The sequence below is a fragment of the Garra rufa genome, chromosome 1 (genome assembly GCF_049309525.1).
Source record: "Garra rufa chromosome 1, GarRuf1.0, whole genome shotgun sequence".
Classification (NCBI taxonomy): Eukaryota; Metazoa; Chordata; class Actinopteri; order Cypriniformes; family Cyprinidae; genus Garra; species Garra rufa.
The window spans coordinates 62140595-62167113 of NC_133361.1; the positions used below are offsets into that span (position 1 = coordinate 62140595).

Consider the following 26519-nt stretch of genomic DNA (forward strand, 5'->3'; position numbering starts at 1 on the left):
ATTAGCGATTTATCTTCATTGATAGACATTTATTTTCATAGTGTTATTTATTGAATATAAAATTTAAATTAACAATTTCAAGATAAACTTGGACAACAAAACAAGCTTTGCTGTTATCTGTTCAAAACATCTGAAAATTATACCATTTTAAGATGAGTTACATATATATATATATATATATATATATATATATATATATATATCGCCCCTTTTCAATACTCAACTTGTTTATAAAGATATTTTGAAAGAATGAAGCGTTTATAGAGCACTTTATTGTGTATTGCTGTACACCCCCATGAACTGTGTTCATGTTCATGTTAATTCACAGTACATAAACTATATATGAATACTTTTTTAAGCTTAATATTAATTAACATTAATAAATGCTATTTATTTATTGGTCATGTTAACTAATATAGTTAATGCTAACAAATGAAACTGAATGGCAACATTTTATATTTTGTGTGTATGTGTCTGTGTGTTGATTTTAAAGTCTAACCCTTTCAATTCTGTAAACTTAAAATCCAAACTAGCAGAGGGTTACTGTGAATGCATGTGCCAACTGGGCACCGTCTTCCTTATTGATTCTTAGTTATGTAGCGCTTAAGAGTGATGTCTTGTAACAGGAGGAGTCACCAGCAAAGCAATATCCACACAAAACTTGTACAGATAGGTAACAATGACATTTAAGCAGAAGTGGTGGACGTAAAGCAAGCAATAATAACATTTTGTTATCATCATGAATCATGTTCTTATCATCATCATCAGAGTATAGGGAAAATTTTGCATATTGATTCACAGTTGGCATTATCTGAAGTCCTTGCATTGATTGCATTTAATTAAATCAACATTATATTTGGTCAGTCTGATCTTGAGGCCTTAGAGATGTTAAATTGTGAAGATCTTGAGTTTTCATTAAAGGGCATGTCCGTGGTGGCCTGACAAAGTTTGATGTTTCTGCATAGACATAGAAGTTGTTATAACTTAGCCATAAAATGTCTGATCTGCCACAAAATTCACAGGTTTGGTAAGAGTCCTGGCCTGAAGACACCTAAAGACGAATATTCAGATATTATCATAGCGCCACTTGTTGGCAGCAGGATATATCATATCTTTCACTAACTCAAACATACCAAGGTCAATCTGCACCAAACTTCATATGTTTGATAATAGTGCTGGCCTGAACACATCTACATGCCAATAATTAGTTACAGGCATAGCGCCACCATCTGGCAGCGGCAAGTTTGGCACATTTAAATGACTTATGACATATTTTTTCTATATTTACTGTATTAAAAGCATACTGCCCACCGTTTGCTGATTTCCTGAAGCCACCGGTCGGCGGTGAGCCCAGGTGCGAGGGCCCGTTTATCGCTGCTCGCAGCTTTAATTAGGGCCCGAGCACTACAGTGCGAGGACCCTATTGGAATTGCTCCGTTTATTAGGGCCCGAGCCCAGAATGGGCGAAGGCCCTATTGTTTTTCTAAGGATTATTATTATTATTATTATTATTATTATTTCATCAATGTTTTGGGTCATTTCGGGGCCCTTAACATACACGAAAACTCTTGAAACTTTGCACACACATTGGAACCTGCGGCCATCAGGGCCGGACAAACTTTGACATGGGGGGGTCACCTGGGGGGGGCGTGGCACAGCGTTAAAAATTTTTACTTTTGAGGGACTCTGGAGCACACACCAGTTGACCTACATTTATCAAAATTCATACACATATAGACCTCATCGGGCCGAACAACTTTCATGCTCAAAGTCAGTGCTTCGCCCAACAGGAAGTCAGCTATTCAGGGATGTCTAAAAAGCGCATGCAATGGAATTTGAAATACTCCTCCCAAGCCTTTCCACCAATTGCCACCAAACTCGGTCAGCATGACCTCAAGACATTGGGGACGCAAAATTGCCAGGGGATTTTTGATATCTCGAACGGTTTGGTCGTGGCGGGGCGACAAAGTTATGGCGAGAAATGAGAAACAGGAAGTGTCTAATAACTTTAACACACTTTGTCTGATTTTGACCAAACTTCAGCAGTTTGTTCATCTTATGATGCCGATCACAGAGATGTGACTATTAGGAGTCAAAGTTATAGCGCCACCAACTGGCAGCACAAAGCGCAACGTTTTCTAAATGCTTTTAAATCAACCTCTTAATTTTACTCAATTTGCTTCAAACTTCATCTCAATAATGTTGAAACATGGCCAATGAGAATCTGTGAATTGCATTATCGATAACTTTTATCATGTTGCCATGGCAACGTGTCAAACTTTAACTTTAGCTTTTTGTGTTTTGGAGCCACTTAAAATACTCAGAATTTCATGAAACTTCACACACACATCTGTATTAATGATATTTAGACACTGATAAAAGCCCATAAATGGGCGTGGAGCAGGCACTCCATAGCGCCACCTTTTGACAAAAGTTGGGGGTTTCGTTTGTCCTACAGTCACCAAACTCGGTACATATATTGATCTCATCAAGCCAGAAACATTTCTAATTTACACCCATTAGCTACGATCGACAGGAAGTTGGCTATTTTGATTTGAATGTGGATATTTGGAAAAATCAGGCTGTGGAATTTTATATACTTCTCTCGGGAAAACCAACCAATTCACACCAAACTTTTTTGACATGATGCCAACATTCTGAAGATGCTAACTTGTGAGCAGATTTAGGATATCTTGAACGGTGTTGATGTGGTAATTGATTGAAATCGGAGTAAAAAAAGATAGCCGTAATTTTATTATATCTTTAAAGTGCACCATCCAAAGTCTTTGAAACTTTTTTCATACAGACTACTAGTCATTCTGATCAGACAACGTTCATTTCATAATTATACAAAGATCTATGAATTAATGAAAATTAAAAAACAAATCTGATCCCTCTCTGCTCTGCACTTATGTGTGTGCGTGGTAAGTTGGTGTGTGTTTTTTGAGTGTTAGGGTGAGAGTGGGGAGGGGGGATGGGTGGAAAGAGAGTCAGAGAGGAGGAGATAGAAGGGAATATTTAAACTCTTGGTTGTTTATTCATTAGGATGTGAATTAGGGTAGGGTATTGTGACCAATTTGGCAATTCGACAACAACTTTTATTTTAAATGAATACTGTAACAAGAAGTCATAAATATGTGCATCCAATGTACACCATGTAAACAAACTGCAAAATGCACATTACTGTAAAAAAAATAAAAAGACTAAATGTGCAACAGTGAAATCTATTAAGAACTTCAAACATGTTTAAGAAATAAAACATTTTTCTAAATTCAAATCAGGCCCATCATAAAGCCCTTGTCTGTATATACAAAACATTCTAACTGTCCATAAAACTAACAGTTCTTAACTACAGCCTAATCATTTTTGATCACCAGATTTTTTTTGCAAAAAATTTACACCCATTAGCTACGACCAACAGGATGTCAGCTATTTTGATTTGAATGTGGATTTTTGGAAAAATATAGCTGAATAAATTCATATCACTCATAGCAGAATCAGACAGTGCACACCAAACTTTGTCAACATGGTGCCAAGATACTGAAGATGTTAAAATGTGAACGGCTTTGGGATATCTTGAACGGTGTTGATGTGGTGATTTATGAAAGTAACAGTAAAAAAGATGGAGAGTTATTTCCATATATCTTTAAATTGCATTATTCTAACTCATCAAAACTTTTTACATATAAAGAACAAGAAATTCTTAGGTAATACGTGTAGTTTCAAAATGTTATCATGCTCAGAGGCCCCAAAATCATTAAAAGTGTGATATAAATTTGTCAGATTAAAGCTCTAGTACCAGGGATGAACACTAGAGGTCCTCATAAGATAAGGAAACGTTTGACCTCTAATGCTATTTAGCTCATTCTCAGTGTATAAGAATGACAATAATGCAAAGAATCAGTTGATGTGTACTGTACTGTCAGTGTACTTTTACATAATTATTTTGTATAGGTGCTTAAAGAGCTTTTACAAACTTTTTTTAATCTTTTAAGGAAAAATTATATGATTTATATACATATATAGACTCTCACTGATAGAATAAAAAATCTTATAAGTATCACACTATACTGCTCAGTTCACTTAATTAGAATGAGAAACAAATACATCAACTAAGTTAATATGTATTTATTTTTAATATATTTGTTTATAATTATTTCACAGATGCTTATAGATCATTAAAATAATATTTAAAAACGGTTGTAGATCATAAAACATGGTAACTATTTAAAATAGGGTCTCTTTTGTTAACAATGGGTAATGAACTAACAAACTCGAACGAACAACAAACAATATATTTGTACTCAATTTTCTTCAAACTTCATCAGAATAATGTAAAAACACAGCCGATGAGAGTCTGTAAAGGCGTCCCTGATGCATCAAATGCTGTTGCCATGGCAAATAAATAAAAATAAAAAATACATTCGAATATTTTTTTCCTGTTTTTGAGGCAGAGAGTGTGCTTAGAATTTCATTTTCCATTTTCAATTTTCAATGATTTATTATATATTTGAAGTGCAGCATCCTAACTCTTTGAAACTTTTTTCATACAAATAACTGTTCATTCTGATCAAACACAGTTCATTTCATAATTATACAAAACTCCACGAATGAAAGAAAATAAAAAAATAAAACATATCTGATCTCACTCTGCTCTGCACTCTTGTTTGTGAGGTAAGTGGCTGAGTGTAAGGAGGTGGGATGGGTGGTAAGAGAAAGAGTCAGAGAGGAGGAGAGACAGTTAGGGTTAGTCCAAAGGGTTACTGTGAATGCATGTGCCAAACTGGGCACCGTTTTCTTGATGCTATCGGGATGGTGACTGCACAGTCGGCGAGGGCCCGGTCATCGCTGCTTGCAGCTTTAATTAGGGCCCGAGCACCGATGGTGTGAGGACCCTATTGGATCTGCTTCGTTTATTATTATTATTATTATTATTATTCTTCTCCAAAATGAATCGCATTTTTGAGGGCTTTGACATACCCGAAAACTCATGAAACTTCGCACACACATCAGACCTGGCGAAAATTTACGTCTGATATGGGTTGCAGAAGTGGGTGTGGCAAAATGGCTCGATAGCGCCACCTTTACACGTTCCGCGGTGTGCGCTTTCAGTTGTGATTCACGTACATGCACGAAAATCGGTACACACATCTAGCTCACCAATACCTACAAAAAAGCCTCTTGGAGCAAAATTTGACACCCAACAGGAAGTCGGTTATTTTTAATTTTCTTAGCAAAATTTGTGTAATTTTTGCCATTTTCAGGCGTCATACTTGAACGAACTCCTCCTAGAGATTTATTCGGATCAACGGCAAATTTGGTGAGTCTAATCTAAAGCCCTTTGTGACGTTAAATTGCGAAGATCTAGAGTTTTCATCGGAGGGCGTGTCCGTGGCGGCCTGGCAAATTTCGATGCTTCGCCATGAAAAAGGAAGTTGCTATAACTCAGGCATAAAATGCCCGATCTGCCCCAAACTTCACATGTGTGATAACACTCCTGACCTGATGACATCTACATGCCCATATTCAGTTTTACTCATAGCGCCACCTGCTGGCACCAGGAAGTGTCATGCTGTACTCTGCAACAAACTCCTCCAAAAGATTTAATCAGATCAACACCAAAATCTGTCAGTCTAATATAAAGGCCTTAATGATGTTAAATTGCGAAGATCTTGAGTTTTCGTTGAAGGGTGTGTCCGTGGCGACCTGGCAAATTTCGTGGTCTCGCCATGGATATAAAACTTGTTATAACTCAGCCATAAAATGTCCGATTTGCCTCAAACTTCACATGTTCGATAAGAGTCCTGGCCTGAACCAATCTGAAGGCCTATATTCTATTATAATCACAGCGCCACCTGTTGGCAATAGGAAATGACTTGTACCAAACTCCTCCTAGAGATTTAATGATATCAACATTATATTTGGTCAGTCTGATCTCGAGGCCTTAGAGATGTTAAATTGTCAAGATCTTGAGTTTTCGTTAAAGGGCGTGTCCATGGCGGCCTGACAAAGTTTGATGTTTCGCCATGGACATAAAAGTTGTTATAACTCAGCCATAAAATGTCCGATCTGCCTCAAACTTCACATGTTTGGTAAAAGTCCTGGCCTGAAGACATCTAAAGGCCAATATACAGATATTATTATAGCGCCACCTATTGGCAGCAGGATATATCATATCTTGCACTAACTCACACATACCAAAGGTCAATCTGCACCAAACTTCATATGTTTGATCAAAGTGCTGGCCTGAACACATCTACATGCCAATAATCAGTTATAGGCATAGCGCCACCAGCTGGCAGCAGGAAGTTTGGCACATTTAAGTGACTTTGATCTATTTTTCCTACATTTACTGTATTAAAAGCATACTGCCCACCGTTTGCTGTGTTCCTAAAGCCACCGGTCGGCGGTGAGCCCGTGTGCGAGGGCCCGTTCATCGCTGCTTGCAGCTTTAATTATTATTATTCTTCTTCTCCAAAATGAAAAGTCTTTTTGAGGGCCTAAACATGCCCGAAAACTCACGAAACTTTGCACACGCATCAGACCTGGTGAAAATTTACATCTGATATGGTTTTCAAAAGTGGGTGTGGCAAAATGGCTCGATAGCGCCACCTATAAAATTTCAACGGAGTGCGCCTCGAGCTACGTTTCACGTACATGTACGAAACTCGGTACACATATGTAACACACCAATACCTACAAAAAAGTCTCCTGGTGCAACATCCGGAACCCAACAGGAAGTCCGTTATATTGAATTTCCTGTACGATTTTTGTGCAGTTTTTGCCATTTTCAGGCCTCGTACTTTAACGAACTCCTCCTACAGTTTTTATCCGATCATCTTCAAATTTGCTGAGTGTCATCATAAGGCCTTTGCGATGTTAAATTGCGAAGCTTTAGAGTTTTCGTCGATGGGCGTGTCCGTGGCGGCCTGACAAACTTTGATGTTTCGCCATGAAAAAGGAAGTTGCTATAACTCAGGCATACGATGTCCGATCTGCCTCAAACTTCACATGTTTGATGACAGTCTGGTCCTGAACACATGTCAGTGCCCAAATTCAGTTATAGTCATAGCGCCACCTGCTGACAACAGGAAATGACATGTTTAACACTGTTACGGACTCTTAGCAACATATTGAAAAGCGTTAACAAGTCGTAAATAGGCTAGCAACATGCTACAAACATGCTAAAACATGCTAGCAACACTTAGCTAAGAGCTAAAGCATGCTATTAATAAAAATACAAAAGGAAATTGCTGTAACTCATGTATATACTGTTGAATCTGACCCAAACTTAATATTCAACATGCTACAAAAATAATAAAGCATGCTAGCAACACTTAGCTAATATGCTAAAGCATGCTAATAATACAATAAAACAGGAAGTTACTCTAACTCAGGCATACCATGTCCAATCAGCCCCAAACTTAACACGTTTGATAAGAATCCTGGCCTAAACACACGCCCATGCCTGTATTCAGTTATAGTCATAGCGCCACCAGCTGGTAACAGGAAGCCATATGTTTAATACTGTTGTGGATGACTAGCAACATTTAAAAAAAATCAACAACTGTTAAAAAGGGTAGAAACATGCTAGAAACATGCTATAACATGTTAGCAACATTTAGCTAAGTGCTAAAGCATGCTCTTAATGCAATGAAACAGGAAGTTACTGTAACTCAGGCATGCAATGTCCAATCAGCCCCAAACTTCACATGTTTGATAACAGTCGTGACCTGAAGATGTCTACATGCCAATATTCAGTTATAGTTATAGCGCCACCTACTGTCAACAGGAAGTGACATGTTTAACACTGTGACACACTATTAGCAACACACTAAAAAAGCCATTGAGTGCTAAACTAGTTTAAAACGTACTCAAACATGCTAGCAACACTTACTTAGTGCTAAAGCATGTTGTTAAAGACATAAAACAGGAAGTTACTGTAACTCAGGCATGCAATGTCCAATCAGCCCCAAACTTCACATGTTTGATAAGAGTCCTGGTCTGAACACAAGCCCATGCCCATATTCAGTTATAGTCATAGTGCCACCTGCTGGCAACAGGAAGTCACATGTTTAATACTGTTGTGGATGCCCAGCAACATTTTAAAAATATCAACAAGTGTTAAATAGGGTAGCAACATGCTAGAAACATGTTAGCAACATTTAGCTAAGTGCTAAAGCATACTCTTAATGCAATGAAACAGGAAGTTACTGTAACTCAGGCATGCAATGTCCAATCAGCCCCAAACTTAATATGTTTGATAAGAGTCTTGGCCTGAATACATTTACATGCCAATATTTAGTTATAGTCATAGCGCCACCAGCTGGCAACAGCAAATTACTTGTTTTACACTAACTTAAGCATGCAATGTACAATTTGCACCAAACTTGACATGTTTGCCAATAGTCCTGGCCTGAAGACATCTAAAAGCCAATATTTTGTAATAGCGCCACCTGTTGGCAGCAGGATATGTCATGACTTACACTGAAGCATGCCATGTTCAAGCTTCACCAAACTTCATATGTTTGATAAAAGCACTGGCCTGAACACATCTGCATGCCAATATTCAGTTATAGGCATAGCGCCACCAGCTGGCAGAAGGAAGATTGGCACATATTAATGACTTTGACATATTCCTCCTACATTTTCTGTGTTAATAGCATAGTGCCCACCATTCGCCACCGATCGGCGGTGAGCCCGAGTGCGAGGGCCCTACCATCGCTGCTTGCAGCTTTAATTAGGGCCCGAGCACCGATGGTGTGAGGACCCTATTGGATCTGCTTCGTTTATTATTATTATTATTATTATTATTATTAGGGCCCGAGCCCAAAAGGGCGAAGGCCCTATTGTTCTTCTAAGGGTTCTTTTTTTTTTTTTTTTTTTTAAACCTTCTGGGCACTTTTGGGGGCCTTAACATACTCAAAAACTCTTGAAAATTTGCACACACGTCGGAATCTGCGGCCATCAGGACGCCACAGAGGCTGGGACCCGGGCGTGGTTCAGGGCCTCTACAGCGCCCCCTGGAACACAGTTTGAAAACTTGATGTACTGCGCACACATACTTGCACGTATTGATATGAAACTCGGTACACATATAGATCTCACTGAGCGAAACAACTTTTGTACTCTATGTCATGGGCTGAACGCAACAGGAAGTGAGATATTTAGGGCTGTTTAAAAAGCGCATGCTCTGGAATTTAACGTACTCCTCCCAGGGTTTCCATAGGATTGTCACCAAACTCGGTCAGCATGATCTCAAGACATTGGGGACGCTAAATTGCGAGGGGATTTTTGATATCTCGAACGGTTTGGCCGTGGCAAGGCGACAAAGTTATGGCGAGAAATGAGAAACAGGAAGTGTCTAATTACTGTTGCACACATTGCTTGATTCTTATGAAACTTCACCAGTTTGTTTGTTGTATGATGCCGATTCCATAAATGTGACTATTATGAGTCAAAGTTATAGCGCCACCAACTGGCAGCAGGAAGCGTGTCATTTTCAAAATCCTTTGAAATCAGCCTCTTAATTTTACTTGATTTTCTTCAAACTTCATCAAAATAATGTCAAAACACGGCCGATGAGAATATGTAAAGGGGTCGATGATAAATCAAATACTGTTGCCATGGCAACGTGTCAAACTTTAAAATTTGATTCCTGTCTTTTCGAGGCAGATAACATGCTTAGAATTTCATGAAACTCAACACACACATCAATATTAATGATAGTTAGACACTGGCAAAAGGTCATAAATGGGCGTGGAGCAGGCACTCTATAGCGCCATCTTTTGACAAAAGTTGGGGGGTTAGTTTTTCCTACAGTCACCAAACTCTGTACATATATTGTTCTCATCAATCTGGACAACTTTCTAAATCAAACTCATTAGCTAAGACCAACAGGAAGCCGGCTATTTTGATTTGAATGTGGATTTTTGGAAAAATCAGGCTGTAAACAAATTCACACTCCTTCTAAGAAAAATAAGGTATTCACACCAAACTTTTTTAACATGAAGAGAAGATTCTGAAGATGTTAAATTGCGAGCGGATTTGGGATATCTTGAACGGTGTTGACGTGGTGATTTTTTAAAGATGTAGTAAAAAACATAACCGTAATTTTTTTATATCTTTAAAGTGCAGCATCCAAACTCTTTACAACTTTTTTCACACAGAGATCTTATCATTCTGAGCAAGTGCTGTAAATATAATTTTTTTACAAGCTTCTATGAATTAAAGAAAATTAAAAATCGAAATCAGAAACCTGCTGTCACTCTGGGTCTCTGTGTGTGTGCGTAGTTGAGTCACAGTAAGAGAGACTGAAGGGGGGAGGGGTGAAAGGAAGAGAGAGAGTGAAACCCATTACCCCATTACAATACTCAACTTGATTTTTAAAGATATTTTGAAAGAAAGAAGCGTTTATAGAGCACTTTGTGTATTGCTGTACACCCACATGAACTGTGTTCATGTTCATGTTAATTCACAGAACATAAACTAATGTTAAAATATACTATTTTACCATTAAACAATATATGAATACTTTTTTTGGCTTAAAATTAAAATTAATAAATACTATTTAATTATTGTTCATGTTAACTAATATAGTTAATGTTAACAAATGAAACTGGTTGGCAATTTTATATATTGTGTGCATGTGTCTGTGTGTTGATTTTAAAGTTTAACCCTTTCAATTCAGTAAACTTTAATTCCAAACTGGCTGAGGGTTACTGTGAATGCATGTGCCAACTGGGCACCGTTTTCCTAATTGATTCTTTGTTATGTAGCGCTTAAAAGCGATGTCTTATAACAGGAGTCACCTGCAAAGCAATATCCACACACAAATTGAACAGATAGGTAACGATGACATTTAAGCAGAAGTGGTGGACGTAAAACAAGCAATAATAACATTTTGTTATCATCATGAATTACATGTTCTTATCATCATCATCAGAATATAGGGAAAATGTTCCCTATATTGTGAACGGCTTTGGGATATCTTGAACGGTGTTGATGTGGTGATTTATGAAAGTAACAATAAAAAAGATGAAGAGTTATTTTCATATATCTTTAAATTGCATTATTCTTACTCATCAAAACTTTTTACATATAAAGAACAAGAAATTCTTAGGAAATACGTGTAGTTTCAAAATGTTATCATGCTGAGAGGCCCCAAAAACATTAAAAGTGTCATATAAATTTGTCAGATTAAAGCTCTAATACCAGGGATGAAGACTAGAGGTCCTCATAAGATAAGGAATCGTTTGACCTCTAATGCTATTTAGCTCATTGTCAGTGTATAATAATGACAATAATCCATAGAATCAGTTGATATGTACTGTACTGTCAGTGTAATTTTACATAATTATTTTGTATAGGTGCTTAAAGAGCATTAAATTTTTTTTTTATCTTTTAAGGAAAAATTATGTGATTTAAATACATATATACACTCTGACTGATAGAACAAAGTATCTTATAAGTATGACACTATACTGCTCAGTTCACTTAATTAGAATGAGAAACAAATACAAAAAGGCCAAAAAATCAACTAAGTTAATATGTATTTATTTTTAATATATTTGTTTATAATTATTTCACAGATGCTTATAGACTATTAAAATAATATTTAAAAATGCTTGTAGACCATAAAACATGGTAACTATTTAAAATAGGGTCCAATACCTACAAAAAAGCCTCTTGGAGCAAAATTTGACACCCAACAGGAAGTCGGTTATTTTTAATTTTCTCAGCAAATTTTGTCATTTTTGCCATTTTCAGGCCTCGTACTTGAAGGAACTCCTCCTAGAGATTTATCCGGATTAACGGCAAACTTGCTGAGTGTAATCTAAAGCACTTTGTGACGGTAAATTGCAAAGATCTAGAGTTTTCATCGGAGGGCGTGTCCAAATCGGTATCGCAAATTTCGATGTTTCGCCATGAAAAAGGAAGTTTCTATAACTCAGGGATACAATGTCCGATCTGTCCCAAACTTCACATGTGTGATAACACTCCTGACCTGAAGACATCTACATTCCCATATTCAGTTATAGTCATAGCGCCACCTGCTGGCAACAGGAAGTGTCATGCTGTACTCTACAACAAACTCCTCCAAGAGATTTATACAGATCAACACCAAAATCGGTCAGTCTAATAAAAAGGCTTTAGAGATGTTAAATTGTGAAGATCTTGAGTTTTCGTTGAAGGGCTTGTCCGTGGTGGCCTGACAAAGTTTGATGTTTGGTCATGGACATAGAAGTTGTTATAACTCAGCCATAAAATGTCCAATCTGCCTCAAACTTCACATGTTTGATAAGAGTCCTGGCCTGAAGACATCTTAAGGCCAATATTCAGATATCATCATAGCGCCACCTATTGACAGCAGGATATATCATATCTTGCACTAACTTAAACATACCAAGGTCAATCTGCACCAGACTTCATATGTTTGATGAAAGGGCTGGCCTGAACACATCTACATGTCAATAATCAGTTACAGGCATAGCGCCACCAGCTGGCAGCAGGAGGTTTGGCACATTTAAGTGACTTTGATATATTTTTCCTACATTTACTGTATTAAAAGCATACTGCCCACCGTTTGCTGTTTTCCTAAAGCCACCGGTCGGCGGTGAGCCCTGGTGCGAGGGCCCGTTCATCGCTGCTTGCAGCTTTAATTATTATTATTCTTCTTCTCCGGAATGAATCGCATTTTTGAGGGCCTAAACATACCCGAAAACTCATGAAACTTTGCACACACATCAAACCTGGCGAAAATGGACGTCTGATATGGGTTGCAGAAGTGGGTGTGGCAAAATGGCTCAATAGCGCCACCTTTACACGTTCCGCGGTGTGCGCATTCAGCTGTGATTCACGTACATGCACGCAAATCGGTACACACATGTAACTCACCAATACCTACAAAAAAGCTTCCTGGGACAAAATCCGAAACCCAACAGGAAGTCGGTTATTATTAATTTTCTTAGCAAAATTTGTGTCATTTTTGCCATTTTCAGGCGTCATACTTGAACGAACTCCTCCTACAGATTTATTCGGATCAACACCAAATTTGGTGAGTCTAATCTAAAGCCCTTTGTGACGTTAAATTGCGAAGATCTAGAGTTTTCATCAGAGGGCGTGTCCGTGGCGGCCTCGCAAATTTCGATGTTTCGCCATGAAAAAGGAAGTTGCTATAACTCAGGCATAAAATGCCCGATTTGCCCCAAACTTCACATGTGTTATAACACTCCAGACCTGAAGACATCTACATGCCCATATTCAGCTTAACTCATAGCGCCACCTGCAGGCACCAGGAAGTGTCATGCTGTACTCTGCAACAAATTCCTCCTGGAGATTTAATCAGATCAACACCAAAATCGGTCAGTCTAATAAAAAGGCTTTAGCGATGTTAAATTGCGAAGATCTTGAGTTTTCGTTGAAGGGCGTGTTCGTGGCAGCCTGGCAAATTTTGTGGTCTCGCCATGGATATAAATCTTGTTATAACTCAGCCATAAAATGTCCGATTTGCCTCAAACTTCACATGTTCGATAAGAGTCCTGGCCTGAACCAATCTGAAGGACTATATTCTATTATAATCACAGCGCCACCTGTTGGCAACAGGAAATGACTTGTACCAAACTCCTCCTAGAGATTTAATGATGTCAACATTATATTTGGCCATTCTGATTTAGAGGCCTTAGAGATGTTAAATTGTGAAGATCTTGAGTTTTCGTTAAAGGGCGTGTCCATGGCGGCCTGACAAAGTTTGATGTTTCGCCATGGACATAAAAGTTGTTATAACTCAGCCATAAAATGTCCGATCTGCCTCAAACTTCACATGTTTGGTAAGAGTCCTGGCCTGAACACATCTAAAGGCCAATATACAGATATTATTATAGTGCCACCTATTGGCAGCAGGATATATCATATCTTGCAATAACTCACACATACCAAGGTCAATCTGCACCAAACTTCATATGTTTGATGAAAGTGCTGGCCTGAACACATCTACATGCCAATAATCAGTTATAGGCATAGCGCCACCAGCTGGCAGCAGGAAGTTTGGCACATTTAAGTGACTTTGATCTATTTTTCCTACATTTACTGTATTAAAAGCATACTGCCCACCGTTTGCTGTGTTCCTAAAGCCACCGGTCGGCGGTGAGCCCGTGTGCGAGGGCCCGTTCATCGCTGCTTGCAGCTTTAATTATTATTATTATTTTTTTTTTTTTTTTTTTTTTCTTTTTTTCAACCTTCCGGGCACTTTTGGGGGCCTTAACATACTCAAAAACTCTTGAAAATTTGCACACACGTCGGAATCTGCGGCCATCAGGACGCCACAGAGGCTGGGACCCGGGCGTGGTTCAGGGCCTCTACAGCGCCCCCTGGAACACAGTTTGAAAACTTGATGTACTGCGCACACATACTTGCATGTATTGATATGAAACTCGGTACACATATAGATCTCACTGAGCCAAACAACTTTTGTACTCTATGTCATAGGCTCCACCTGACAGGAAGTGAGATATTTAGGGCTGTTTAAAAAGCGCATGCTCTGGAATTTAACGTACTCCTCCCAGGAATTCCATGGGATTGTCACCAAACTCGGTCAGCATGATCTCAAGACATTGGGGACGCTAAATTGCGAGGAGATTTTTGATATCTCGAACGGTTTGGCCGTGGCAAGGCGACAAAGTTATGGCGAGAAATGAGAAACAGGAAGTGTCTAATAACTGTTGACCACATTGCCTGATTCTGATGAAACTTCACCAGTTTGTTCGTTGTATGATGCCGATTCCATAAATGTGACTATTATGAGTCAAAGTTATAGCGCCACCAACTGGCAGCAGGAAGTGTGTCATTTTCAAAATGCTTTGATATCAGCCTCTTAATTTTACTCGATTTTCTTTAAACTTCATCAAAATCATGTCAAAACACGGCCGATAAGAATATGTAAAGGGGTCGATGATAAATCGAATGCTGTTGCCATGGCAACATGTCAAACTTTAAAATTAGATTCCTGTCTTTTCGAGGCAGATAACATGCTTAGAATTTCATGAAACTCAACACACACATCAATATTTATGATAGTTAGACACTGGCAAAAGGTCATAAATGGGCGTGGAGCAGGCACTCTATAGCGCCATCTTTTGACAAAAGTTGGGGGGTTAGTTTTTCCTACAGTCACTAAACTCTGTACATATATTAATCTCATCAATTTGGACAACTTTCTAAATCAAACTCATTAGCTGAGACCAACAGGAAGCCGGCTATTTTGATTTGAATGTGGATTTTTGGAAAAATCAGGCTGTAAACAAATGCACACTACTTCTAAGAACAACCAGCTGTTCACACCAAACTTTTTTAACATGAAGAGAATATTCTGAAGATGTTAAATTGCGACCGGATTTTGGATATCTTGAACGGTGTGGACATGGTGATTTTTTAAAGATATAGTAAAAAATATTTTTATATCTTTAAAGTGCAGCATCCAAACTCTTTAAAACTTTTTTCACACAGAGATCTAATCATTCTGAGCAAGTGCTGGAAATAAAAAATGTATACAAGCTTCTATGAATTAAAGAAAATTTAAAAAAGAACTCAGAAACCTGCTGTCACTCTGGTGAATGTCTCTACAGTATGTGTGTGCGTTCAGTCAGGCACAGAGAAGCTCATTATTGCAGGGGGGAGGGGTGAGAGGCAGAGAGGGTGACAGAGTAGAGAGCCATCCTACAGACCATCTTTGAACAAAATGCACATACTGTATGTAGTGTAATTACATAAATATGTCTGATCTTTGAGAGTCTGATATTTTGAGAAAATATAAAGGGTCACTAAGTCTTTCATTGTTCATTTTTTGCAGTTGTTGTTTTTTATTTATTTTTTACTTAACTGTACCATGAACTTGTCCTATTCAGTCACATAGCAAAAGATTTTAAAAAATACAACTTTTTAGCATGATCAATTTATCTTCATTGATAGACAATATTTACATAGTGTTATTTATTGAATATAAAATCATAATAATAAAAAATTAAGACAAACTTTGACAACAAAACAAACTTTACTGTTATCTCTTCAAAACATCTGAAAACCATAATTTTAAGATCAGTTATAAATATATATATCACCCCGTTAAAATACTCAACTTGATTTTTAAAGATATTTTGAAAGAATGAAGAGTTTATAGAGCACTTTATTGTGTATTGCTGTACACCCACATGAACTGTGTTCATGTTCATGCTAATTCACAGTACATAAACTATATATGAATACTTTTTTTTAGCTTAATATTAATTAACATTAATAAATGCTATTTATTTATTGGTCATGTTAACTAATATAGTTAATGCTAACAAATAAAACTGAATGGCAACATTTTATATTTTGTGTGTATGTGTCTGTGTGTTGATTTTAAAGTCTAACCCTTTCAATTCTGTAAACTTTAAATCCAAACTAGCAGAGGGTTACTTTGAATGCATGTGCCAAGTGGGCACCGTCTTCATTATTGATTCTTAGTAATGTAGCGCTTAAGAGTGATGTCTTATAACAGGAGTCACCAGCAAAGCAATATCCACACAAAAATTGTACAGATAGGTAACGATGACATTTCAGCAGAAGTGGTGGACGTAAAGCAAGCAATAATAACATTTTGTTATCATGAATCTTGTTCTTACTTGTTAGCAGCAGGATATATCATATCTTTCACTAACTCAAACATACCAAGGTCAATCTGCACCAAACTTCATATGTTTGATAATAGTGCTGGCCTGAACACATCTACATGCCAATAATTAGTTACAAGCATAGCGCCACCATCTGGCAGCGGCAAGTTTGGCACATTTAAATGACTAATGACTTTTTTCTATATTTACTGTATTAAAAGCATACTGCCCACCGTTTGCTGATTTCCTGAAGCCACCGGTCGGCGGTGAGCCCAGGTGCGAGGGCCCGTTCATCGCTGCTCGCAGCTTTAATTAGGGCCCGAGCCCAAAAGGGCGAAGGCCCTATTGTTTTTCTAAGGATTATTATTATTATTATTATTTTTTTTTCAATGTTTTGGGGGATTTTGGGGCCCTTAACATACACGAAAACTCTTGAAAATTTGCACACACATTGGAACCTGCGGCCATCAGGGCCGGACAGACTTTGACATGGGGGGGTCACCTGGGGGGGGCGTGGCACAGCGTTAAAAATTGCGACTTTTGAGGGACTCTGGAGCGCACACCAATTGATCTACAGTCACCAAAATTCATACACATATAGACCTCATCGGGCCGAACAACTTCCGTGCTCACAGTCCGTGCTTCACCAAACAGGAAGTCAGCTATTCAGGGATGTCTAAAAAGCGCATACAATGGAATTTGAAATACTCCTCCTAGACCTTTCCACCGATGGCCACCAAACTCGGTCAGCATGATCTCAAGACATTGGGGACGCAAAATTGCCAGGGGATTTTTGATATCTCGAACGGTTTGGCCGTGGCGGGGTGACAAAGTTATGGCGAGAAATGAGAAACAGGAAGTGTCTAATAACTTTAACACACTTTGTCTGATTTTGACCAAACTTCAGCAGTTTGTTCATCTTATGATGCCGATCACAGAGATGTGACTATTAGGAGTCAAAGTTATAGCGCCACCAACTGGCAGCACAAAGCGCAACGTTTTCTAAATGCTTTTAAATCAACCTCTTAATTTTACTCAATTTGCTTCAAACTTCTTCTCAATAATGTTGAAACACGGCCAATGAGAATCTGTGAATTGCATTATCGATAACTTTTATCATGTTGCCATGGCAACGTGTCAAACTTTAACTTTAGCTTTTTGTGTTTTGGAGCCACTTAAAATAATCAGAATTTCATGAAACTTCACACACACATCTGTATTAATGATATTTAGACACTGATAAAAGCCCATAAATGGGCGTGGAGCAGGCGCTCCATAGCGCCACCTTTTGACAAAAGTTGGGGGTTTAGTTTGTCCTACAGTCACCAAACTCGGAACATATATTGATCTCATCAAGCCAGAAACATTTCTAATTTACACCCATTAGCTACGATCGACAGGAAGTCGGCTATTTTGATTTGAATGTGGATATTTGGAAAAATCAGGCTGTGGAATTTTATATACTTCTCTCAGGAAAACCAACCAATTCACACCAAACTTTTTTGACATGATGCCAACATTCTGAAGATTCTAAATTGCGAGCAGATTTAGGATATCTTGAACGGTGTTGATGTGGTGATTGATTGAAATCGGAGTAAAAAAAGATAGCCGTAATTTTATTATATCTTTAAAGTGCAGCATCCAAAGTATTTGAAACTTTTTTCATACAGACTACTAGTCATTCTGATCAGACACTGTTCATTTCATAATTATACAAAGATCTATGAATTAATGAAAATTAAAAAACAAATCTGATCCCTCTCTGCTCTGCACTTATGTGTGTGCGTGGTAAGTGGGTGTGTGTTTTTTGAGTGTTAGGGTGAGAGTGGGGAGGGGGGATGGGTGGAAAGAGAGAGTCAGAGAGGAGGAGATAGAAGGGAATATTTAAACTCTTGGTTGTTTATTCATTAGGATGTGAATTAGGGCTGGGTATTGTGACCAATTTGGCAATTCGATTCAATTGTTATTTTTATGGTTTCGATTCGATTCAATTCGATTCGATATCGATTAGCTATCAATATTTCATTTAAAATTTTAGTTTTGCAGACATGGGATCACTATTTTGATATAAATGCTGGTAACTTAAAACTCCCCTACTTAAGTTTATTACTGAAATACACATCTACATTAATAATAGGGTGCACACAGTTGTTTATTTTAAACAACTTTAATTTTAAATGAATACTGTAACAAGAAGTCATAAATATGTGCATCCAATGTACACCATGTAAACAAACTGCAAAATGCACATTACTGTAAAAAAATAAAAAGACTAAATGTGCAACAGTGAAATCTATTAAGAACTTCAAACATGTTTAAGAAATATTTTTTTTTCTAAATTCAAATCAGGCCCATCATAAAGCCCTTGTCTGCATATACAAAACATTCTAACTGTCCATAAAACTAACAGTTCTTAACTACAGCCTAATAATTTTTGGTCACCAGATTTATTTTGCAAAAAATTTACACCCATTAGCTACGACCAACAGGAAGTCAGCTATTTTGATTTGAATGTGGATTTTTGGAAAAATATAGCTGAATACATTCATATCACTCATAGCAGAATCAGACACCAAACTTTGTCAACATGGTGCCAAGATACTGAAGATGTTAAAATGTGAACGGCTTTGGGATATCTTGAACGGTGTTGATGTGGTGATTTATGAAAGTAACAGTAAAAAAGATGGAGAGTTATTTCCATATATCTTTAAATTGCATTATTCTAACTCATCAAAACTTTTTACATATAAAGAACAAGAAATTCTTAGGAAATACGTGTAGTTTCAAAATGTTATCATGCTCAGAGGCCCCAAAAACATTAAAAGTGTCATATAAATTGTCAGATTAAAGCTCTAGTACCAGGGATGAACACTAGAGGTCCTCATAAGATAAGGAATCGTTTGAACAATAATGCTATTTAGCTCATTCTCAGTGTATAAGAATGAAAATAATCAGAATCAGTTGATATATACTGTTCTGTCAGTGTACTTTTACATAATTATTTTGTATAGGTGCTTAAAGAGCATTAAAATCTTTTTTTTAATCTTTTAAGGAAAAATTATATGATTTATATACATATATAGACTCTCACTGATAGAACAAAAAATCTTATAAGTATGACACTATACTGCTCAGTTCACTTAATTAGAATGAGAAACAAATACATCAACTAAGTTAATATGTATTTATTTTTAATATATTTGTTTATAATTATTTCACAGATGCTTATGGATCATTAAAATAATATTTAAAAATGGTTGTAGATCATAAAACACAGTAACTATTTAAAATAGGGTCTCTTTTGTTAACAATGGTTAATGAACTAACACACGAACGAACAACGAACAATATATTTGTACTCGATTTTCTTCAAACTTCATCAGAATGATGTAAAAACACGGCCGATGAGAGTCTGTAAAGGCGTCTCTGATGCATCAAATGCTGTTGCCATGGCAAATAAATAAAAATACAAAATATATTCAAATATTTGTTTCCTGTGTTTTTGAGGCAGATAGCGTGCCTAGAATTTCATTTTCCATTTTCAATTTTCAATAATTTATTATATATTTAAAGTGCAGCATCCTAACTCTTTGAAACTTTTTTCATACAAATAACTATTCATTCTGATTAAACACAGTTCATTTCATAATTATATAAAACTCCACGACTGAAAGAAAATTAAAAAACATATCTGATCTCACTCTGCTCTGCACTCTATGTGTGTGTTTGTGTGGTAAGTGGCTGAGTGTAAGGAGGGGGGATGGGTGGCAAGAGAAAGAGTCAGACAGGAGGAGAGACAGTTAGGGTTAGTCCAAAGGGTTACTGTGAATGCATGTGCCAACTGGGCACCGTTTTCCTGATGCTATCGGTATGGCGACTGCCAGACGGCGAGGGCCCGGTCAACGCTGCTTGCAGCTTTAATTAGGGCCCGAGCACCGATGGTGTGAGGACCCTATTGGATCTGCTTCGTTTATTAGGGCCCGAGCACCGATGGTGTGAGGACCCTATTGGATCTGCTTCGTTTATTATTATTATTATTATTATTATTATTATTATTATTATTATTCTTCTCCAAAATGAATCGCATTTTTGAGGGCTTAGACATACCCGAAAACTCATGAAACTTCGCACACACATCAGACCTGGCGAAAATTTACGTCTGATATGGGCTTCAGAAGTGGGTGTGGCAAAATGGCTCGACAGCGCCACCTTTACACGTTCCGCGGTGTGCGCTTTCAGCTGTGATTCACGTACATGCACGGAAATCGGTACACACATGTAACACACCAATACCTACAAAAAAGCCTCTTGGAGCAAAATCCGGAACCCAACAGGAAGTCGGTTAATATTAATATTCTCAACAAAATTTTTGTCATTTTTGCCATTTTCAGGTGTTATACTTGAACGAACTCCTCCTAGAGATTTATTCCGATCAACAGCAAATTTGGTGAGTCTAATCTAAAGCCCTTTGTGACGTTAAATTGTGAAGATCTAGAGTTTTCATCGGAGGGCGTGTCCGTGGCGGCCTCGCAAATTTCGATGTTTCGCCATGAAAAAGGAAGTTGCTATAACTCAGGCATACAATGTCCTATCTGTCCCAAACTTCACATGTGTGATAACACTCCTGACCTGAAGACATCTAGATGCCCATATTCAGTTATAGTCATAGCGCCACCTGCAGGCAACAGGAAGTGTCATGCTGTACTCTACAACCAACTCCTCCTAGAGATTTATTCAGATCAACACCAAAATCGGTCAGTCTAATATAAAGGCCTTAGCTATGTTAAATTGTGAAGATCTTGAGTTTTCGGTAAAGGGCGTGTCCGTGGCGGCCTGACAAATTTCGAGGTCTCGCCATGGATATAAAACTTGTTATAACTCAGCCATAAAATGTCAGATTTGCCTCAAACTTCACATATTCGATAAGAGTCCTGGCCTGAACACATCTGAAGGCCAATATTCTATTATAATCACAGCGCCACCTGTTGGCAACAGGAAATTACTTGTATCAAACTCCTCCTACAGATTTAATGATATCAACATTATATTTGGTCATTCTGATCTAGAGGCCTTAGAGATGTTAAATTGTGAAGATCTTGAGTTTTCGTCAAAGGGCGTGTCTGTGGCGGTGTGACAAAGTTTGATGTTTCGCCATAGACATAGAAGTTGTTATAACTCAGCCATAAAATGTCCGATCTGCCTCAAACTTCACAGGTTTGGTAAGAGTCCTGGCCTGAAGACACCTAAAGGCCAATATTCAGATATTATCATAGTGCCACCTGTTGGCAGCAGGATATATCATATCTTTCACTAACTCAAACATACCAAGGTCAATCTGCACCAAACTTCATATGTTTGATGAAAGTGGTGGCCTGAACACATCTACATGCCAATAATCAGTTATATGCATAGCGCCACCAGCTGGCAGCAGGTAATTTGGCACATTTAAGTGACTTTGACATATTTCTCCTATTTTTACTGTATTAAAAGCATACTACCCACCATTTGCTGTGTTCCTAAAGCCACCGGTCGGCGGTGAGCCCGTGTGCGAGGGCCCGTTCATCGCTGCTTGCAGCTTTAATTATTATTATTATTATTATTATTCTTCTCCAAAATGAATCGCATTTTTGAGGGCTTAGACATACCCGAAAACTCATGAAACTTCGCACACACATCAGACCTGGCGAAAATTTACGTCTGATATGGGTTGCAGAAGTGGGTGTGGCAAAATGGCTCGATAGCGCCACCTTTACACGTTCCGCGGTGTGCGCTTTCAGTTGTGATTCACGTACATGCACGAAAATCGGTACACACATGTAGCTCACCAATACCTACAAAAAAGCCTCTTGGAGCAAAATTTGACACACAACAGGAAGTCGGTTATTTTTAATTTTCTTAGCAAAATTTGTGTCATTTTTGCCATTTTCAGGCGTCATACTTGAACGAACTCCTCCTAGAGATTTATTCGGATCAACGGCAAATTTGGTGAGTCTAATCTAAAGCCCTTTGTGACGTTAAATTGCGAAGATCTAGAGTTTTCATCGGAGGGCGTGTCCGTGGCGGCCTGGCAAATTTCGATGCTTCGCCATGAAAAAGGAAGTTGCTATAACTCAGGCATAAAATGCCCGATCTGCCCCAAACATTACATGTGTGATAACACTCCTGACCTGAAGACATCTACATGCCCATATTCAGTTATAGTCATAGCGCCACCTGCAGGCAACAGGAAGTGTCATGCTGTACTCTACAACCAACTCCTCCTAGAGATTTATACAGATCAACTCCAAAATCGGTCAGTCTAATATAAAGGCCTTAGCGATGTTAAATTGTAAAGATCTTAAGTTTTCGGTAAAGGGCGTGTCCGTGGCGGCCTGAGAAATTTCGAGGTCTCGCCATGGATATAAAACTTGTTATAACTCAGCCATAAAATGTCCGATTTGCCTCAAACTTCACATGTTCGATAAGAGTCCTGGCCTGAACAAATCTGAAGGCCAATATTCTATTATAATCACAGCGCCACCTGTTGGCAACAGGAAATGACTTGTAGCAAACTCCTCCTAGAGATTTAATGATATCAACTTTATATTTGCTCAGTCTGATCTAGAGGCCTTAGAGATGTTAAATTGTGAAGATCTTGAGTTTTCGTTAAAGGGCGTGTCCGTGGCGGCGTCACAAAGTTTGATGTTTCGCCATGTACATAGAAGTTGTTATAACTCAGCCATAAAATGTCCGATCTGCCTCAAACTTCACAGGTTTTGTAAGAGTCCTGGCCTGAAGACACCTAAAGGCCAATATTCAGATATTATCATAGCGCCACCTGTTGGCAGCAGGATATATCACATCTTTCACTAACTCAAACATACCAAGGTCAATCTGCACCAAACTTCATATGTTTGATGAAAGTGCCAGCCTGAACACATCTATATGCCAATAGTCAGTTATAGGCATAGCGCCACCAGCTGGTAGCAGGAAATTTGGCACATTTAAGTGACTTTGACATAATTTTTCCTATTTTTACCGGATTAAATGCATACTGCCCACCATTAGCTGTGTTCCAAAAGCCACCGGTCGGCGGTGAGCCCGTGTGCGAGGGCCCGTTCATCGCTGCTTGCAGCTTTAATTATTATTATTATTATTATTATTATTCTCCAAAATGAATCGCATATTTGAGGGCTTAGACATACCCGAAAACTCATGAAACTTTGCACACACATCAAACCTGGCGAAAATTTACGTCTGATATGGGTTTCAGAGATGGGTGTGGCAAAATGGCTCGACAGCGCCACCTTTAGACGTTCAGCGGTGTGCGCTTTCAGCTGTGATTCACGTACATGCACGGAAATCGGTACACACATGTAACACACCAATACCTACAAAAAAGCCTCTTGGAGCAAAATTTGACACCCAACAGGAAGTCGGTTATTTTTAATTTTCTCAGCAAATTTTGTGTCATTTTTGCCATTTTCAGGCGTCGTACTTGAACGAACTCCTCCTAGAGATTTATTCGGATCAACGCCAAATTTGCTGAGTTTAATCTAAAGCCCTTTGTGACGTTAAATTGCGAAGATCTAGAGTTTTCATCAGAGGGCGTGTCCGTGGCGGCCTGGCAAATTTCGATGCTTCGCCATGAAAAAGGAAGTTGCTACAACTCAGGCATAAAATGTCCGATCTGTCCCAAACTTCACATGTGTGATAACACTCCTGACCTGATGACATCTATATGTCCATATTCAGTTATAGTCATAGCGCCACCTGCTGGCAACAGGAAGTGTCATGCTGTACTCTGCAACAAACTCCTCCTAGAGATTTATACAGATCAACACCAAAATCGGTCAGTCTAAGCAAAAGGCTTTAGTGATGTTAAATTGCGAAGATCTTGAGTTTTCGTTGAAGGGCGTGTCCGTGGCGGCCTGGCAAATTTCGAGGTCTCGCCATGGATAATACACTTGTTATAACTCAGCCATAAAATGTCCGATTTGCCTCAAACTTCACATGTTCGATAAGAGTCCTGGCCTGAACCAATCTGAAGGCCAATATTCTATTATAATCACAGCGCCACCTGTTGGCAACAGGAAATGACTTGTATCAAACTCTTCCTAGAGATTTAATGATATCAACATTATATTTGGTCAGTCTGATCTCGAGGCCTTAAAGATGTTAAATTGCGAAGATCTTGAGTTTTCGTTAAAGGGCGTGTCTGTGGCTGCATGACAAAGTTTGATGTTTCGCCATGGACATAGAAGTTGTTATAACTCAGCCATAAAATGTCCGATCTGCCTCAAACTTCACAGGTTTGGTGAGAGTCCTGGCCTGAAGACATCTAAAGACCAATATTCAGATATTATCATGGCGCCACCTGTTGGCAGCAGGATATATCATATCTTTCACTAACTCAAAAATACCAAGGTCAATCTGCACCAAACTTCATATGTTTGATGAAAGTGGTGGCCTGAACACATCTACATGTCAATAATCAGTTATAGGCATAGCGCCACCAGCTGGCAGCAGGAAATTTGGCACATTTAAGTGACTTTGACATATTTCTCCTATTTTTACTGTATTAAAAGCATACTACCCACCATTTGCTGTGTTCCTAAAGCCACTGGTCGGCGGTGAGCCCGTGTGCGAGGGCCCGTTCATCGCTGCTTGCAGCTTTAATTATTATTATTATTATTCTTCTCCAAAATGAATCGCATTTTAGAGGACCTAAACATGCCCGAAAACTCACAAAACTTTGCACACACATCAAACCTGGCGAAAATTTACGTCTGATATGGGTTTCAGAAGTGGGTGTGGCAAAATGGCTCGACAGCGCCACCTTTAGATTTTCAGCGGTGTGCGCTTTCAGCTGTGATTCACGTACATGCACGGAAATCGGTACACACATGTAACACACCAAAACCTACAAAAAAGCCTCTTGGAGCAAAATCCGGAACCCAACAGGAAGTCGGTTAATATTAATATTCTCAACAAAATTTGTGTCATTTTTGCCATTTTCAGGCGTCGTACTTGAACGAACTCCTCCTACAGATTTATTCGGATCAAAGCCAAATTTGCTGAGCCTAATCTAAAGCCCTTTGTGAAATTAAATTGTGAAGATCTAGAGTTTTCATCGGAGGGCGTGTCCGTGGCGGCCTCGTAAATTTCGATGTTTCGCCATGAAAAAGGAAGTTGCTATAACTGAGGCATACAATGTCCGATCTGTCCCAATCTTCACATGTGTGATAACACTCCTGACCTGATGACATCTACATGCCCATATTCAGTTTTACTCATAGCGCCACCTGCTGGCAACAGGAAGTGTCATTCTGTACTCTGCAACAAACTCCTCCAAGAGATTTAATCAGATCAACACCAAAATCGGTCAGTCTAATAAAAAGGCTTTAGCGATGTTAAATTGCGAAGATCTTGAGTTTTCATTGAAGGGCGTGTCCGTGGCGGCCTAACAAATTTTGAGGTCTCGCCATGGATCTAAAACTTGTTATAACTCAGCCATAAAATGTCCGATTTGCCTCAAACTTCACATGTTTGATAAGAGTCCTGGCCTGAACCAATATGAAGGCCAATATTCTATTATAATCACAGCGCCACCTGTTGGCAACAGGAAATTACTTGTATCAAACTCCTCCTAGAGATTTAATGATATCAACATTATATTTGGTCAGTCTGATCTAGAGGCCTTAGAGATATTAAATTGTGAAGATCTTGAGTTTTCGTCAAAGGGCGTGTCCTTGGTGGCCTGACAAAGTTTGATGTTTCGCCATGAACATAGAAGTTGTTATATCTCAGCCATAAAATGTCCGATCTGCCTCAAACTTCACATGTTTGGTAAAAGTCCTGGCCTGAAGACATCTAAAGGCCAATATTCAG

General features: G+C 38.5%; 1 protein-coding gene across 3 annotated transcripts in view; it reads left to right on the top strand.

Annotated features, from left to right (window-relative positions):
- Nucleotides 1–26519, top strand: part of LOC141337759 (NACHT, LRR and PYD domains-containing protein 3-like) — an 887345-nt gene that overhangs the window by 840203 nt on the left and 20623 nt on the right. The window lies entirely within an intron of this gene.